Here is a 12,155-nt window from a genome sequence, read left to right on the forward strand (position 1 = left end):
GAGTCTCTTGGCCACTGAGTGCGCAGTGTACGACCGCTAGACCGCATAGTCGGCGCTGACGATCCGTACATTGATCCTCGGCGTCGGCTACAGTACCTAGCTAAATGGCCAGGCATGCCGCAGCAGTAACACACTGGCGAAGGGCGAACTTCAGAATGCGGATTGAAGTATTCTGCCGAAGACAGCGGTTGAGGGTAACGAGGCTCTTCCCTTAGAAAGTCGTAGGTAGCAGCCAGTCTTCGTGGATGAAAGTTGCGTGGGTATGGATCAAAACGTTGAGGGGGCGAATCATTGCCTGGTGGTTCGGTCGTAATGTAACGCGGTTCGTTTCTGGAGCCGTTAAGATCCGCGACATTCACCGAGTGGTTCCAAGTAGCCGAAGGGGATTCCCAAAGAGGGTCTCGGAAAACGGAAGAGCTGCAACGTGGCGCCGCATACCGTGCCTGTTCGTCATGTCGCTGGAGCTCCTCTCGGACTATCTGGCGGATGGCGGACGAAAGGTCTGGGAGCGGAGGACTCGTGTCAACACTTGCTACAGTTGTTACATTGGCCAGCCGTCGAAACTTTGGTGTAATTCGGCGAGTCTTCAGCGCCTCGAACGTACGGCAGTGCCGTATCAGTTCTGATACAGTGTGCAAGTTCTCTTTACCAATGAGGAAGTTGTACACGTCTTCCGCTTGCAGGTTTGGTAAATTTATAGCCTTGGCCTATACCTTCAGTTATTGATTTCGAAAACAGAAAAGGTGAGTTCATTCTCGCTGACACTGTGGCTTTCTTACAGTGTACGACATGAAATTTGGGAAAGTTTTCACTGTGACGGCCTTATAACCTAAATACTGCTTCGGTGCGCCCCCGTTTGTGAGGGCAATCAGGAAAGTGGAGAAAAGAACTTGCCATAGATATGTCCAGAAATTCAGCAGCTACCCCCAGCCACCCACCATAGAGCCCAACAAGGGGACGCTGCAGGACCACAAAAAGACACGTCCTCCATGCGCCAGCTGTACAAAACTACTATAACGAAATCTGATACAACCAAACTTGGCTATCCCACACAAGGTTAAACCTTGCTACTTGGAAAAAGTGGAAGTAAAAGGAAGCCAATAAAAGACAGGAAAAGTCGAAAGTAAGAGAAAGACGAAGATTAGAGAGGAGGATAAGAAAAAAGAAACAACTGATTTCCCCCGGGTGGGTCTGGGCAGGGTTGCAGTTTACGTGAAGCTGAAGCTAGAGAGGTGTATTGCCGCCACCAAGGACCCGTAAGGTCCAAACACCAGGCATTGGCTCAACCCCCAGGATCCCCTTTTCCCCGGATGCGGCTAAGCCGGGCATGGTTAGACGTGGAATCGTCGATCCTTCGTCTGCTCGGGTACGTCGTGTCGCCACACACCAAACTCCTCCTGATGCAGACGCCCCAGCGGGGCAGTAGGTGCATGTCGAACAGTACAGATAATGATGTGAAAACTACTATCACATAAAAGGAAGCCTACAAAGACACAAGCGTTTGTCCTGTCTTTGTGTCCTTCCTTTTCTACGATGGTAGATTTGGTGCTAAAATCTTTACTCTTAGCTGCCACTATTGGCGAGCGCCTGGTCGCTACGAACAACTGCAGTGGGAGCACGCTTGCGAATAAAATGTTTTGAATTTTACTGCAAGCACATACATCTGTAACACTACAGTCTTCATACCAAAGCGGGTGTAGTATCGCCCTTGTAGTGCTTGGCTGACTGGGAACTGATGGGAATTATGCATGTCATGTTGCCCACTAGTTACACGTTGTGAGTCACGAGGACGAGGAGGTTAACCCTGTGAAATAGTGAACCAAGTAAACGTTCGAAGATGTGGCCTCTTCAGCACTATGTTATGAGTATGGTCCAAATGCGCGATCTACTTAATCAACCTGCTCGTAGTGGCGGTCCCGTCGAAATGTCACGCGTGTCTATTTTCCTCCGGCTCCTCGGGATGGAGGTCTCATAATCCATGTATATAATAAATCTCGGTAAATGAGTTCGTACGTTTGTTCAAAATTTCGTGTCACCTTTGTGTTATGCGCTAAACAGCCTCGCTGGTCAATCATCTTCTCAGAGTTGAATGGCTCACGATATTATATTGCACATTGGCACTCTGCCATTTTTGGCATCATCATATGCGGAGGAATATAGTTCTACGGTACAGTAAAAGCACATCCGTTAGCTAGGTTTCTTGAAGACACCCTATGATAGAATTTAGGATGCACTTTCTTTACGGCGGTTTTCCGCTCAACATTATTCACTGCTGAAAATTTGCCTATTGAATCAAAGCAGCACGGCTCATGATTATTTATTTTCGATGCCTTGTGACCTCAGCAAAAACCTCACACGGTGTCAAAATCGTCGGCTCGTGTTCTCCTGCTGCTTGCTAAAGAGCAGTGCACAGCAGTTTGAGCCGAAGCTACACTGAATCTTTTTTTGCAGATTTGTACGTTCGAGAAAACAAGAGCCGTGTGCGTTCCCACACTTCGTGTACAGTTTGGTCGCTTATCTGCGTTCTTGAGAAAAGGCACATGGCCTTCTGGCAGCAGGCTTTTCAGCTCGGTATTACACTATTTCTTCGCCTATATGCTGCGGCCTTCATCACCACACTCTTCTTCATGCATAGCTCCAGGTGAAAAATGCATGGTACGTGTCATATAACAACTCTTGCGAAATCAGCTAGACTATAGTTGCTTTAGTCAAGTGCCCTGTAGACCAAGTGGCGGGCTTTGTCGATAATTCTGCAGTCTTTTATTGAGATGTGATTTGATCTATGTGATGTCACTTATTGCGACATTGCTTTGTATAGCGACTACACACCAAGGTGTAGCTGTGTCGGTAGCGGTAGGCAAAAATTACAGGGTCTCCTGAGATCTCTCTCAAGAGGTAAACGGCAAAAACCTACCCTTCCTCCTCTTTTACTTCGCTTTGCTCTTCGCCTCTTCACTTTCACTTCTTTTTTTTTAGTCATTACTGCTCACTATCACTACTAAGCATTTTTACTCATTTGTAATCACTTGTGGTCAGTACAAGCCGCCGTTAGACATGTTGGTCATATCGTAGTCATTAGTAGTAATTACAAGTCAATTCAGTCATTATTAGTCATTAATGGTCATTACTAAGCATATTTAGTAATTATTTAGTTGTCATTAGATATATCGGTCATTTCGAGGTCAATACTAGTCATTACTGCTCACCACTAAGCATTTTTAGTCATTTGTATTCAATTGTTGTCATTACAAGCCGTCGTTAGACATGTTAGTGACATCTTATTCATCAGTAGTGATTTCAAGTTATTTAAGTCATTTTTAGTCATTACTGCTCATTTCTAAGCACTTTAGTAATTACTAATCAGTTGTAGTCGGTACAAGTCATCGTTAGACATATTGGTTATTTCCTACTCATTACTAGTCATTACAAGTCATTTGTCATTATTAGTCGTTACTGCTCACTAGTAAGCATTTTTAGTCATTTGTAATCAACTGAGGTCATTACTGCAATCGTTAGACATATTGGTCCTTTCGCAGTCATTAGTAGGCATTGCAAGTCATTAGTAGTCATGATTAGTCATTACTAGTCATTATTAACCTCTACCAATCTCTGTTCTAACGTCATCATTCACGAAGTGGCACTATCAATCATATTTCATTGTTTAATCTGTCTTTAAGCTGTATTCATATGGCATGATGACGCTTCGGTGGACACTCAGGCGGTCAGGTCTGCTGACACAAACTTCACCATGAGCCTAGAAAGGCTTTCCCCTTAAAAATGTCCGTTAGGAGCCCTGGCGCGAAACGGATGCACACACAATATGGGCACACCAGAGAGCTTTGGTATAGGAGCTATAGGGCCTTACCGTCGCATAGAGGCCAGAAACCGACTTGGAAGTGTCGGTAGGGTAGGGTAGTGCCTGGTATGTGTCCTGACGCTAATCGTAGGCTTTGATGTCACGTGAAATTGTTCTGTTTCGTTCTGCGCGTGGACTGGCTGTTTAATACTGCGGCATAAAGAACTATGCAATAGCTATGTCTCTCTAAAATCTACTTGTGTCTACATGTGTGATACAGAGAGCTCTTTACTTAGAAGCGCGGAGGTTTGGCGGCCTATAATTGTTCGGCTACGTGTTACTAAAAGAAGGGATTAAGATAGAGAAAGGCGCTAAGAAGAGCCTTCTTTTTAGATACGTATAATATTTTTGCTTACAACACCCAATTTTTTGCCATTCCGCCGTAGTGGGTCCGAGCCATTCTTGGAGGCAAGCAACCAAACAAAAGACTAGTTGGCTCGTGCCATTTCCTGAGGCTACCATCGCCATCATCATTGGAGCTGCCTCGAGCTAAGCGTGTTCGGCGGTTCCGAGCGTTGGTTCGTGGCTGATTTCAGGGAAAGGTAAGCGGATTTCGCTTGATTAGCGAGCAGGCGTACGGGAGGGCGCAGGTCGGTAATGGCTGCTTCTTCCCATTCAGTGTTATTTTACTCAGATCCCGTTCATTTCTTTCTCCAGATCGTGTAGCAGCTGCTCGATGGAAGCTGACTTGGCTCTTGACCAGCACAGCTCTTCGCGGACGTCACCTGCAGTGGCAGAACCCGCAACGCGTGCGGTAACCCGCGTCCCACTGCATTCACGGCGGCAAATTGCTGCACTTGCCGGCCGCTCAATTTTGCCCCGCCGCGCCGGCGCTGTTGGAAATACCTATCGCTTCAGTGCCGTGAAAGCCGCCGTCCGGCGCTTCCTCAAGGACCCGGTAGGCCAGCCGCTGCCTAAACCTGTCGAGAACTGCCTAACCGCACGATTCAAGAAGATACTGAGGGCTTACGCCACGCTGGTCGCCGAAGAGCTCCGCTTTCTGCAGCTTGTTCAGTACCTGGAAGAACGGTTGGCCGCGGCTGGTCGGGAACTGGGCATCCTACAGGAGCGCCTCGCACAAGCCGAGTCTCATTGGTTCAGCCAGTGGCGGAGTCCAAGAGCAGGTGAGAATGTCAGAGCACTTATAATTGCAAATCACTCTTTCTAGTTTCGGGTTCTTTTTGGCACAACTGGTATCTCTTATTATAAATTTAGAATACGGTTGTAGGATATTTGGTGTTATTCGCCAGATGTAATGAAATACATTCAGATAAATATATGTCCTGAAATCCTTAGGCAATTTGGCCTACAGCACGTATCTATGTAGATCATATCAAAAATTACCGTGTGCCACAGCTAACGTTATTTATTTATTTATTCATATTACCTCACAGGCCCATTGAAGGGCATTGAGTAAGGGGGCCAACAGTACTGACATGAAAAAAATAGCGAAGTGCAACAGGCTATTAAAATAATTCCGCGCAACGAATTCAGGTTATCCCCGAATGTTTGAGGATGGGAAATAGATGGAATGTGATCCAAGCTATTCAACAAAAAACAGACTTTAAGAACACGGTGAAAAATAAGATGTCAAGACTTAAGGCGTTCGATCATCCGTCCTCTGCCGTCCAATTCGCTCAAAGATAAGAAAAAAAATATTTAAAGAACACGTAGCAGGATACGCTGTTAGGATGTGGAGCGTTCGGACGGCAGATAACTGACAATCGAACGCCGTACGTCTTAAAGTCGTATCTTGCATGGTGCTTTTAATGTCTGCTTTTTTTTAATAGCTTGGCTAACGTTAGCAGCAACACCCTGTATAACACCTCATGTTAGCTAGACATTGTGACGATGCACGTCCGCCTTTACTAAGTCTATCTCTCTCTTTTTGTCATCATTCGCAATCTAAATAAGCCGCGCCGGCCGTTGGTGTAGCACTGTTCGGGGCTTTCAGTGATACAAACCGCTAAAGAGAGCGTTATGGAAACACACTGCCGTTTGATTTCATTTTTCCGCCTATATACCGACGCCATTCCGCGTAATTATAGTTTGTATATACGCGTGCCCCGCTTGACCATAACTAAGATAGTGTTCAGTTAATTCTGCGGTGTCTCCGCATTTCACGTTTCACGTCCACCATTCAGAAGCGCTTGCGTGAAGCTAATGGTAGCCTTGGCGGGATAGTGCTGAGAATAAGCATGATACAATTCCGGTATTGATAGAAAAAGAAAGATGAATGCGATCGGCCACATACCTTCGTAATTTTACGAAATCATGCAGAGATAAGCCGAGTGGTAATTCGTTAGTTGCTCGCAAGCGGTACCCAATGATTTGTCAACCTTTCGATACAAAGGGGATGTCATTGTAGCAGTGCTGTACGTTAGGTTAGTATAGCACGCATCTGAACAGTGAAACGGTGTTGTCTTCCCTCTTACCTTTTCTTGTGTTCTTGCGATGTTTCATACATTACAAAGAATACAATTAGTGATTGTATACTGTTACTGGAATGAGCAATGAAAAGCTATTTAGAACTTATATTTACAAAAACAACTGCAGCGTTGGCCAGTTTCGCCGACAGCTCAAAACCCAGGTGCAGTTCGTCTTCGTCGAAGTACACGCACGCATCGTCGAAAACAAACAGGCAATATGCGTGTAGCATTATCCCCGGCGGCAGGAGCACCGTCCCGGGCCTGTAAATATCGGTGTTAACAGGCATAAGGCTTGAGAGGTGCGACATGCACAACGACAGTGGAAAGCGGGGAAGATGAAGCACTTGTATTGACTGGGGTGGTTACATATGTAACTGGAGTCACGGCACGCAGCACTTGGAATGCGCCCGTGTAGCGACAGTTTTTGTGACAGTCCGACGTGACGGGTCGGAGACAATAGCAGTACCAGAATTCCGGGCGAAATGTGCGCGCTTCTATGTTGTCGATTGCACAAGCGTAGTTGCTGCTCTTGGGAGGTCAGGAGGCGAGTGTGGGCAGTTTCGCCAGCTTAGGCTGCCCTCGTGACGGCGTTAAGTGCACGTTCGTCAACCACTGCTGCAGCGTTTAGCGAATTTGCACTTGGTTCGGTCTGCGTGGTTCGGAATTATGTTAGAAATTGTTTTCGCCGAAGGGACGTCCGACGCCAGTCACTGGATTTTCTGCTACATGGGTCCTTAACGCTATGGCGTTAACACCGACCGTGTCGTGGGGCTAAAAAATTATATGCAAATGTGACATAGGGTAGAGTAAGCTTGCGATGAATATGATCAGTATGGATGTGTCCATCTGCAAATTTCATTCTCCGCCGAACAACAGAAAGAACGGGGACCTTTTGGAGGACGCTTGAGCTTCGCCTTTAAGAGCGGAACGCGACAGCATTCAAAGACCCCTAACCTCGTTTCATGCTTCCTGGCAGCAGCAGTCTATACCGTAGAGGCCGCCCCACATGTAGCGTTTTTACTGGCGTTTTCCGGCGTTGCGCTTCTCTCTGTAGTCCCATGAAGGCCGCCAGAGAGGGCGTCCAGCCACACGAGCGGTGCGTGGACTAGCGCTGGTTGGTCTCCGCTCATCAAGGATGGCGTCTTTTTAGGCCGAGCAACGAAACGTCAGAAAATGCAGGGAAAACGCTCAATCTGGGGCGGTCTTAACGTTTACCGGCAAACGCTGGCGGCGAACGCTTGCGTGGGTCGAGTCCTGTTATTGTTTCGCATTTTTAATATTTCACTCTCAGAAGAGCCAAAATAAAAGATATGGGCTGCCGGTGTTCTGTTTTAAAACATTTGTTTGTGGGCTGCCGTTCTTATAGTTCTGAGCCATACCTTCGTAAAGAATGAACGACTAAATTTGCGCAACTTCGGTGCTAGAAGAGTGATTGGGTATGCGTGGTTTGGAATCACGTTCAAAATTGTTTTTGCCGAAGGGACGTCCGACGCAAGTCGCTGGATTTTCTGCTACACGGGTGCTTAACGCTATGGCGTTAAAACCGGCCGTGTCGTGGCGCGAAATATTGTATGCAAATGCGACATAGGTTAGAGTAAGCTTGCGATCAGTATGGTCGGACGAGACATATTTTACGAGCCTGTCATGTTTCTGTTCAGACGCTCCTTGAGACCATTAGTTTGTGGATGGTAAAAGGTAGTAAGGCTGTGCCTGGTTGAGCAGGACTGCAGGATGTCGGTGATGACGTTTTAACGGATGCCCGGCCACGGTCGGGGAGCTGTTGCCGAGGAGCCCCATGTTGTAAAATCAGGTCGTGTAAAAGAAAATCGACAACATCTGCGGTGAAGCTTGTTGGAGGCACTCTGGTGAGTGCGTAGCGCGTGGTGTAATCCATCGCCACTGCGACCCACTTGTTTCCATCTGTGCAAATAGGGTGTGGCGTGCAAAATCCTGGATGACGATGAGTCAGGATAAACAAGGACATATCTTTACTGAGCAGAAGGCACTAGCTGGCGGTCATCCCTGGGTGCATAAATCTCCCGGCTCTCTCGAAGGCAGCGCGTGATGGGAACCACGCGCCCATTTGGCTTCCTAGGCAATGGCCTTTCCTTAGCCAGCCGCCGTTCTCCTGAACGAAAGGCCAAGTAAGGCCAAGCCAACGCGAAAGAACGACTCCGACGAGATGTGCAGCGATTGGACTCCCGGCGGGGAGCGTCGATGGTGTTTTTCAGCTCTGGCGTTTCTGACACGCCGCAACATAGTTCCGGACAGAGTGGGCAGGGCCCGGCCAAAAGAAGGGTCGGCAAATCTGCTGGTAAGCGAGGGAGACGCGGAGGTGACCGGCGGCTGGCATATCGTGAAGCGCATGGAGAACTATTGATCGTAGGTGCTTTGGCATGACAAGTAGTAGGGCCGGACCATCGGGCGGACGTTGTGTCGATATGAGACAACATCCCGGAAGGCAAACAAGCGAAGGGGCGAATCCGATAATTAAGATTCCAAGGGATCAATGATGGTGCGAAAGGTGGCATTGCGGAATTGCTCATCGGTAACGTGGAGACACTGATAAACAACGAAAACGCAAGCCTTGGTAGTGGTGTCAGAGACGCCCGGTAGTTCCTCCATTGTATAACGTGATAAAGAATCTGCGTCTTGATGTAGGTGGCCCGAGTTGTATACTACTATATAAAGATATTCTGGTAGCGGCCGAGCCCAGCGACCACGTCGACCGGTAGGATCCTTGAGTGACGAATGCCAGCAGAGCGCGTGATCTTCCGTGATTACGGAGAAGTGCGTGCCATACTATTACAGGCGGAATGTGGAAACTGCCCAGACAAGAGCTATAATTGAAGCTCTGTAATCTAATAGTCATGAACAGCAGGTTGCCATTATCCCTCAAGAGAAAAGTGTATAACAGCTGTGTGTTACCAGCACTCAAGTACGGGGCAGAAACCTGGAGGCTTACGAAAAGGGTTCTGCTTAAATTGAGGACGACGCAACGAGCTATGGAAAGAAGAATGATGGGGGTAACGTTAAGGGATAAGAAAAGAGCAGATTGGGTGAGGGAACAAACACGAGTTAATGACATCTTATTTGAAATCAAGAAAAACAGATATCCATGGGCAGGACATGTAATAAGGTGGGAAGATAGCCGATGGTCATTAAGGGTTACGGACCGGATTCCAAGGGAAGGGAAGCGTTGCAGGGAGCGGCAGAAAATTAGGTGGGCGGATGAGATTAAGAAGTATGCAGGGACGACATGGCCACACTTAGTACATGACCGGGGTAGTTGGAGAAGTACGGGAGAGGCTTTTGCCCTGCAGTGGGCTTAGCCAGGCTGATGATGATGGTGGTGATGATGAACCTAATAGTTTCGCTCCACTGCTGTGAGGAGGTGGATAGCGTAGGCGTTCACACGTCACAGTTGGCGTTGGGCTGAGGGGGCTCCGATTCCATGGCCAGTGGCATCGGTATTGACCTCTGTATAAGAGGACGGGTCAAAGTGGGTACCTATAGGGGGCGTGGCGAGAATGTAGAAGTGGGAAAAAGTGGCAGCTTGAGCGCGACCCCGCGTAAAGGGCACATCTTTCTTCCCAACACCAGTGTTGGGCAGGCAATCACTGCAAAATCTTTCACCAACCATCGGAAATAGGAGCATAGTGCTGCAAAAGTTCGGACGTCCTTGACAGACTGGGGTAGAGGAAAAGGTGCTACGATATGATTTTTCTCTATGTCTGAATAAAGGAAGCGTCGACAAAGTGACCCAACACTGTAGTACAGTGAACTAGAAGCAATTCATAGCAACGAGCGGAGGGGGCTGCGCCTTGCGGCGCGTGTCACGCGCAGTGGCACCCAAAGCGGTGGCGCTGCCGTCGACCACTCTTGAAGGCGACAGGTCTGGGCACGCAGTACCATTGCATTTCAGCGGCGTGTTTTGGTGGTGGCTTTTTCCTCTGTGCGGTTGTGCGTCGGAAGCGTTCTCTTGTGAATGCGGCCACTTGCATCAATGAGTGCAAAGCAACGTCTCAACCATTGCTACGCTCCAGGGTGTAGCACAGGATACACCCGAACTAACAGTGCGAAGAAGCTATCGTTAATCAAGGCGCGTGAAGACCCGGAACGGAGGTGCACGTGGGAGAGAAACTTACATAGAGCCGACAATCCGCTAACCACAGACTGCGCGGTATGTGAGCTACATTTTGAGCAGTGCTTCATTGTTCGGGACTATGTGCACCGTATAAATGGGGAGGAAGTTCGCATCCCACGCGGTACGCCTACGCTTACTCCGGACGCAGTCCCCACAATTTTGCCAAATCTACCAGCTTACCTGAGCAAACAGCCTACTCCCAAGAGGAACGAAAGAAAAAGGAAGGGCGATGACGAAGTCCCACCACGAAAAAGGCACGAGGGCAGCTTGCAGAGACGACAGAGGTTGACGAACCTACGGGTGCGACGGTTGACAACGAAGTCTGTGTGGCCGCGACTGTCACTGCGGTGATGAAAATAAAAGTGCCTGAGAAGCGCTGGGCGCTACATGAACTTCACGACGCAGATGGAGTATGTTTTACTTCATGTTCCCTCGACTCGCTCTCAGGTGAGGTGAATGTGGAAAAGGCCGTGTTCTTCACTGCAAACAGTGCCGGTGCTATGCACTCGAAGACGTTCGTGCTGGGTAAGCAGGTGGCTGGCGCGTCAGTGGCAACTATTCAAGATGCTATGACCACTCTGCTGGAAGCGCATGATATGCACCTCTGCAAAGGCGCAGCGTCACGGAATGAAAGCTGCCTAACTACCAGCTTAACATTGAGATTGCAAGGCGAAATTAGGTGCGAGGCAAGAGCAGTTTATAGTACTAACTGCCTAGGCAAGATAACAAAAGAAGGAACGGCTTGCGTCGTTTGCAAGTATCTAAGAAAAGCCCTTGTTAGGCGGCAGTGGCGCCTCGAAAGGCGTCAAGGTGAGAACCAAAGTTGCAATAATGCTAGCTCACGGTGGCATGGCAGTGTTTTGAAGAAGTTGCAAGCATGTACCCGTAAAAACAAGCGGATTTTATCGAAGGTAGACAAGCTCGCCTTGGACCTCAAGAAAATCAAAAGCGAATGTGCTGCAACAGCTGAAGATGTACTTGCTGAAAGTTAAGCTTTTTGTCACCAAAGCAGCAGCTCGCTGTTAGGCAGTGCTTCGAGCCATCAAGAAGGAAGAGTCCGCGGGGCATGAAGTACGACAAAGAATGGATCCTTGAATGCATCTTGCTCAAAATGAGAAGCCCAAAGCTGTATCAATATATGCGGAGGCAGAACATTTTGGTACTCCCAAGTGAAACAACCCTGCGTAAATACACTGATCAGTACAGAAGCGGCTACGGGTTCAATGAGAAAATGCTGAGTGTGTTGGAAAAGAAGGTTGCCCACCTGAATGTGTTCCACCGACATGGTGGAATAGTCGTGGATGAAATGAAGCTAGCTGAACATTTGTCAGTGACCACAGGAGCGAAGATTGAAGGTTTTGTGGACCTGGGCCCGTACACACCCGCAAAAGAAAAAAAAAAACATTGCCATGCGATCATGGCTTCGTAGTGATGTTTGTGCCTCTGGTTGGCAGCTGGACTCAGGTTATTGGTGTTTTCGGAAGCAATGAGAATGTGAAAGGGGACCTGTTGGCCAAAATTGTGCTTGAGTCCACAATTTTAGCAGAAAGGGCTGGCCTGTTTGTGGACTTCGTAACTTGCGATGCAGCGGCCTGGAACAGGAAAATGTGGCGCATCTTTGAAGGAAGTGGTCTGCAAGAAGCTCCATCCTGTTGAGAGCAGTCGGTTCTTACATTTTCTCACTGATTTTCCTCACCTAGTAAAAAACGTGCGAAACAGGCTT

General features: G+C 48.1%; 1 long non-coding RNA gene across 1 annotated transcript in view; it reads left to right on the forward strand.

Moving 5' to 3' along the window:
- The first annotated feature begins 2,640 nt into the window (after positions 1-2,640).
- LOC135915136 (uncharacterized) overlaps positions 2,641-12,155 on the forward strand; it is a 35,362-nt gene continuing 25,847 nt past the window's right edge. The window contains exons 1-3 of the long non-coding RNA XR_010568523.1: positions 2,641-2,655; positions 4,243-4,398; positions 4,514-4,980. This is a non-coding gene — a long non-coding RNA (uncharacterized lncRNA). The remainder of the gene's footprint in view (positions 2,656-4,242; positions 4,399-4,513; positions 4,981-12,155) is intronic.

Source organism: Dermacentor albipictus, chromosome 4 (genome assembly GCF_038994185.2).
Source record: "Dermacentor albipictus isolate Rhodes 1998 colony chromosome 4, USDA_Dalb.pri_finalv2, whole genome shotgun sequence".
Lineage (NCBI taxonomy): Eukaryota > Metazoa > Arthropoda > Arachnida > Ixodida > Ixodidae > Dermacentor > Dermacentor albipictus.